We start from the raw sequence: 5,713 nt of genomic DNA on the forward strand, positions 1-5,713 counted from the left end.
AGAGGGAGTCTCTTTCTCCATCTCCCCCACTGTTTTTTAGTCGGAGTCTCACTCTGTCACTCTGGCTAGAATGCAGTGGCAACATCACAGCTCACCTCAACCTTGACCTTCTGGGCTTAAGTGATTCTCCCACCTTGGCCTTCCAAGGAGCTGGAACTATAGGCATGCGCCACCACGGCTGGCTCATTTTGAGTTTTTTTTTTTTTTTGTAAAGATGGGATCTCACTGTGTTGCCCATACTGGTCTGAAACTCCTGGGCTCAAGAAATCATCCCTCCTTGGCTTCACTAAGTGCTGGGATTAGAGGCGTGAGCCACCATGCCCGGCCTCCACCTCTTGAACCCACACTTGTGACTTGGCTATTAGAATTTCACCACTGAAATCAAGCTTAGGCTGCAAGAGACCTAGAGGGCTTCCACGGCTCCTTTGGAAACCTGCCCATCGGCATCTGCAGTGTAAACAGGCTTAGGCTAGCCCCCTGGAGGAGGCGAGCACTGAGCAGAGAGCAGCTGTTCCTGCTGAGACCCTCAGGTCTAGCGAGTGCCCCGCTGAGCTGGCAACTCTTCCAGACACATGGGCGAGGCCCAGTGGAGGCTGGCCAAGCCCAGCCCAAACAAGCAGAACCATTCAGACCACCTGTAGACTCAAGAGTAGTAGCAATAAGCTGTTGTAATTTATTTTTTTGAGTCGAAACCTCACCCTGTTACCCAGACTGGAGTGCAATAGCATGCTCACAGCCACCGCAGCCTCGACTTGCTGGTTCAGGCGATCCCTCCGCCTCAGCCTTCCAAGTACCTGGAACCACAAGTGTATGCCACCACACCCAGTTAATTTTTTGATTTATCGTAGAGACGAGGTCTCACCAAGTTGTCCAGGCTGGCCTTGAACTCCTGGCCTCAGGGAATCCTCTTGCTTCCACCTCCCAAAGTACTGGGATCATAGGTGTGAGCCAACGCACCCAGCCCATTATTTTAAACCACTAAATTTCAGAATGGTTTGCTATACAGCAGCCACTGATATCCCCCAAGGGCAGGCAACAGTGGAAAGTTCCACATTTCTCACTCTGATCTTCTGGCTTAGAAAATGTCTATGTCCAGCAGGGCCCAGCACCCACAGTGACCTCCAGAGGAGAGTGGGAACGTCCAGCCAGCAGGCTGTACCTTCAGTGGCTAACAGAGGAAGATGTGAGTGGATGGTTGAGCAATTGCAGCTGGCTGGTCAAGTTCAAGGTGTGGGTGCTGGACATAGTCCTCAACTTCTCTTGTGATCCTGATGCTCATGTGGTCTTCACTGTGGTAGGGGCTCTAGGGAGACTTGGGAGACCCCAAGTTCAGTCTTTGCTCTGGAAGGTTACAGAGGGGCCATCTCAGCCCACCCTGAGCAGGTTCCCTTCTTGGTCAAATCATAGACCCGTGACTTGCTACCTGATCCATGTGACTCTGTCCTCACACATGCCGCCATAGTGCCTGCCATCCCTTCCTGTTTGAGACCACCCTGGGCTGTCCTCTCCCATCCTGGGCCCTCTGCTGCTCAATATGTCATCCAGGAGTCTCGGGGCTGCCCTTTCCCCTCTGTTGCACTTAGTAGACAGTGAGGTAGAAAGGGAAGCCCAACCCATCCTCCTTCCTGGCCCCACCAGTTCCAGAGTCCTTCTCTTGTTTGGTGTCGTGTAAGTCACCTTTCCTGGCTCTCCTTGGTGATAACGGTGGCCAGGCTAAGCAGAAACCACCCACAGGTCTAGGGCATGTATCTTCTAGAATGGGGTGTGTGTGGTCATCTAGCTGGGTGAGTCCCCTTGGCCTCACCAGTCCCTTACTCACCCTGAGGAGGGGAACAGAGCCTGGAAGAGCCAGAGAGGAGTCACTCAGCCCGAAGCCTGGGTGGGGCCTTTCTCATCAGGGTCAAAGGGCGGCTTGATTGCTGGGTTCCCTGACATCATTGCAGATTGTCTAGGGACGCTGGAGTCACCCCACCTCCCTGTGGGCCCATTCCTGATTCCTTGGACTACTAGAGTGCATGCTCCCTTTCCAAGGAATGCCAAGTAATACCGTTCTGGGTTGATTTCCTGTCCCCATCTGTTCTGTATATAGCTGACAAGTCCTTTCTCTAAAGAAGAAAAACCCCAAGTTTAGTCTCTGCTCTGGAAGGTTACAGAAGGGGACGTCTCAACCCACCCAGGTCCCCTCCTGTGTCAAAAACCACAGGCTCGTGGCTTGCTACCTGATCCGTGTGACGCTGTCCCCGCACCTGCAGCCACAGTGCCTGCCACCCCTTCCTGTTGGAGACCACCCTGGGCTGCCCCCTCCCATCCTGGGTCCTCTGCTGCTCAATGTGTCATCCTGGAAACATGGCGCAGATGTTTTTGGCAAACCACAGAGCTGTGGCTAACCTGTGGGGGATGGTGATGGTGACTGCACATGTGTGTGCGGTTCCCTCCAGGGTCATATGAACCCTTGGCGGAGCAATCTATGTCTGTATTTATAGTGGCAGGAACTGTGGGGGCCCTGGTAGTAAATAATGGGGGCTAAGGACTTCGGGTGCATGTCACGCTCTGAATTAAATCCCCCCACCACCCGAGTTGCCCTATAAGGCCAGGAGTCTCAGTCTGCAGCACCAGCTACAAGCCGTTGATAAGAGCTGAGAGGCCTGTTCTGTTGCTGATAAGGAAACAGATTCAGAGGAGCAGGAACTTGCCCCAGGCATCCTGACTCCAAGGACCTCTCCTTGGACGGGGGGAGGCTGGCCTCACAGATCTCTCCTCCCAGGAAGTGTGGACCTACCCATCCTTAGAGGGTGGCACTGCTTATGGGAGCTCAGGGGAGCCTCCAGGAAGCCTCTGGGTGCTGTGCTCCCAGAAGCAGGGGCTGCTCGGTGCCTGAGGGGATGGGTGGGGCACCTCAGTCCGTGGTCACAGAGGAATGTACTCTCTGGATGTACCCATTCTGAGGTGGTCCTGCCAAGGCCTGTTCTGGGGCCCAACAAGAAGGCATCCCTGCTCCTGGGAGCTGCTTAGCCGAGGTTGGAAAAACCTTCCTGAGATGGTTGGGATGAGACAGTTTTGCTGAGACCATTTTATTAATTTTTTGTGTCAGGGTTTTACTCTGTAGCCCAGGCTGGAGTGCAGTGAGACCAACATGGCTCACTGCAGCCTCTAACTCCTGGGCTCAGGCGATCCTTCCACCTTAGTCTCCCAAGTAGTGAGGACTACAGGCATGTGCCACCACTCACGGCTAATTCTTTTATTTTTTTGTGGAGATGAGGTCTCACTATGTTGCCCAGGCTGATCTCTAACTCCTGGGTTCAAGCAATCCTCCTGCCTCAGCCTCCCAATGTGCTGGGATTATAGGTGTGAGCCACCACACCTGGCACAGAGTCCCATTTAAAAAGTGAAACAAGTCGGGCTCAGTGGCTCGGCCTGTAATCCCGCGCTTTGGGAGGCTGAGGTGAGTGGATTGCCTGAGTCCGCGGGTTTGAGACCCACCTGGGCAACTTGGTGAGACCTCATCTCTACAATAAATCAAAAAATTAGCCGGGCGTGGTAGTGCGTGCCTATAGTTCCAGCTACTAGGAAGGCTGAGGTGGAAGGATTGCCGGAGCTCAGCAGGTCGAGCCTGCGGTGGCCGGGAGCGGTCACTGCGCTCCAGTCTGGGCGACAGAGTGAGACTCCAACTCAAAAAATAAAAAATAAAAGTCAAGAGTGAAACAGAGCGAATCTGTGAATATGATGTGTATAATGGTTGTGTGTGTGTGTGTGTGTGTGTGTGTGTGTGTGTGTGTGTGTGTATATGTGCATGAGAATGTGTTTACACGTGTTTTGTGTGAGCAAATGTGTGTGTTTGTATGCTGGAGGGTGGGATGCGGGGAGATGTCAGAGACCTCTTCCCCTCTCTCTGCTTACAGGGGTGTCCCAGGCAGTGGCTATGGGACTGCTATGGCTCCAGCTACTGCTGGTGGCCCCAGAACCAGCAGCTCTGGCAACCCCACCTTGACCCTTCCTGTCCCAGCCCTCGTGGTGGTAGCAATGACATCATGCTGTTACTAAACTCTGGGTCATCTTCACATTCCTTGCATGGCTCCCCAACAATTCCAACCCTCAAAACAAACTCCCTCTATTAAATTCCTGGGTTGAAAGACCTAGCATGGTTTTGGTTTTGCCCTGGGACCCTAGCCAATACAGAGCCTGATACAGGGCAGTGTCTGATGCCTAGTGTGTGGTTGGAGTGTGGCACTCAGGTCTGTAGCTATGGCCCCGTATGGGCTGTGACAACCTCACCAGCCAGCCACTTCCCCCAAGTGAAGAGCTCAGGGGTCCTGCCTTCTCCCTACTCTTGATCAAAGCCCTCATTAGGCTCATCTATTTTTAGCAGGATAGCCCAGTGGGAAGAAAATGTTCTCTGGAGTAAGGCAGCCCTGGGTTTGAACCTCAGGCTCACTGTTACAGGCTGAGTGACCTTGAGCAGGTCATGTCAACTTAGCTGCATTATCTAAAACTAGGGTGTAGAATAGCCAGTTGATAGAGATGGTGTCTGTAGAGTACTTGATAAACAGTAAGCTATCATTTTTGTTAAGTACTATGATTAATATTATAGCCACCGACTTTTTATCCAAGAACTTGGAATCTTTTCCCTTGGATTTGGGTCATTGGACATAGAAATGGCTCATTCAAGTACTTCCTGGTAGTTTTTATTTTTCTTTTTGAGACAAGGTCTTACTCTGCTGCCTAGGCTGAAGTGCAGTGGTGCAGTCACGGCTCACCACCCCACTCCTGGGCTCAAATGATCCTTCCACTTCATCCTGCAGAGTAGCTGGGACTACAGGAGCATACCACCCCACCCAGCTAATTTTTTTTGAATTTTTTTTTTTTGAGTCGGAGTCTCATTCTGTTGCCTAGGCTGGTGTGCAGTGGCATGCTCATGGCCACCACAGCCTTGATCTGCTGGGCTCAGGCGATCCTTCCACCTTAGCCTTCCAAGTGGCTGGAACTATTGGCATGTGCTACCATGCCCGGCTTATTTTTTTATTTATTGTAGAGACAAGGTCTCACCAAGTTGCCTAGGCTGGTCTCAAACCCCTGAACTCAGGCAATTCTCTCGCCTCAGTCTCCCAAAGTGCTGGGTTTACAGGCTTGAGTCACCGCGCCTGCCCTTTTTTGAATTTTTGTAGAGATAGGGTCTTGCCATGTTGCCCAGGCTGGTCTCCAACTCCTGGGCTCAAGCGATCCTCCTGCCTTAGCCTCCCAAAGTATTGGGATGACAGGTGTGAGCCACTGTACCAGGTCCCAATATCTCTTGAAATAAAGAGTGCAAAGATTGCTGGAGAGTATTGGCCAATTGGCACAGGAGCTGAGAAATGTGAGAAGATGAGGGTAGAGACTTGGAACCTTCCCTTTTTTTGAGTAAGAGTCTCACTTTTGTCACCCAGGCTGAAGTGCAGTGGCACGTGCATGGCTAACGCAGCCTTGACTTGCTGGGCTCAGGCGATCCTTCCACCTCGGCCTTCCAAGTAACTGGAACCACAAGCATGCGTCACCATGCCCAGCAACTTTTTTGACTTAATATAGAGACGAGGTCTCGTCATGTTGCCAGGCTCTGGCAATCCTCTTGCCTCCACCTCCCAAAGTGCTGGGAATACAGACCATGCCTGGCCTGAACCTTCCCTTTTTTTTTTTTTTTGAGTTGGAGTCTCATTCTGTCGCCCAGACTGGAGTGCAGTGG

This window comes from Carlito syrichta, unplaced genomic scaffold (genome assembly GCF_000164805.1).
Source record: "Carlito syrichta isolate Samal-C Ts95f unplaced genomic scaffold, Tarsius_syrichta-2.0.1 Scaffold304359, whole genome shotgun sequence".
Lineage (NCBI taxonomy): Eukaryota > Metazoa > Chordata > Mammalia > Primates > Tarsiidae > Carlito > Carlito syrichta.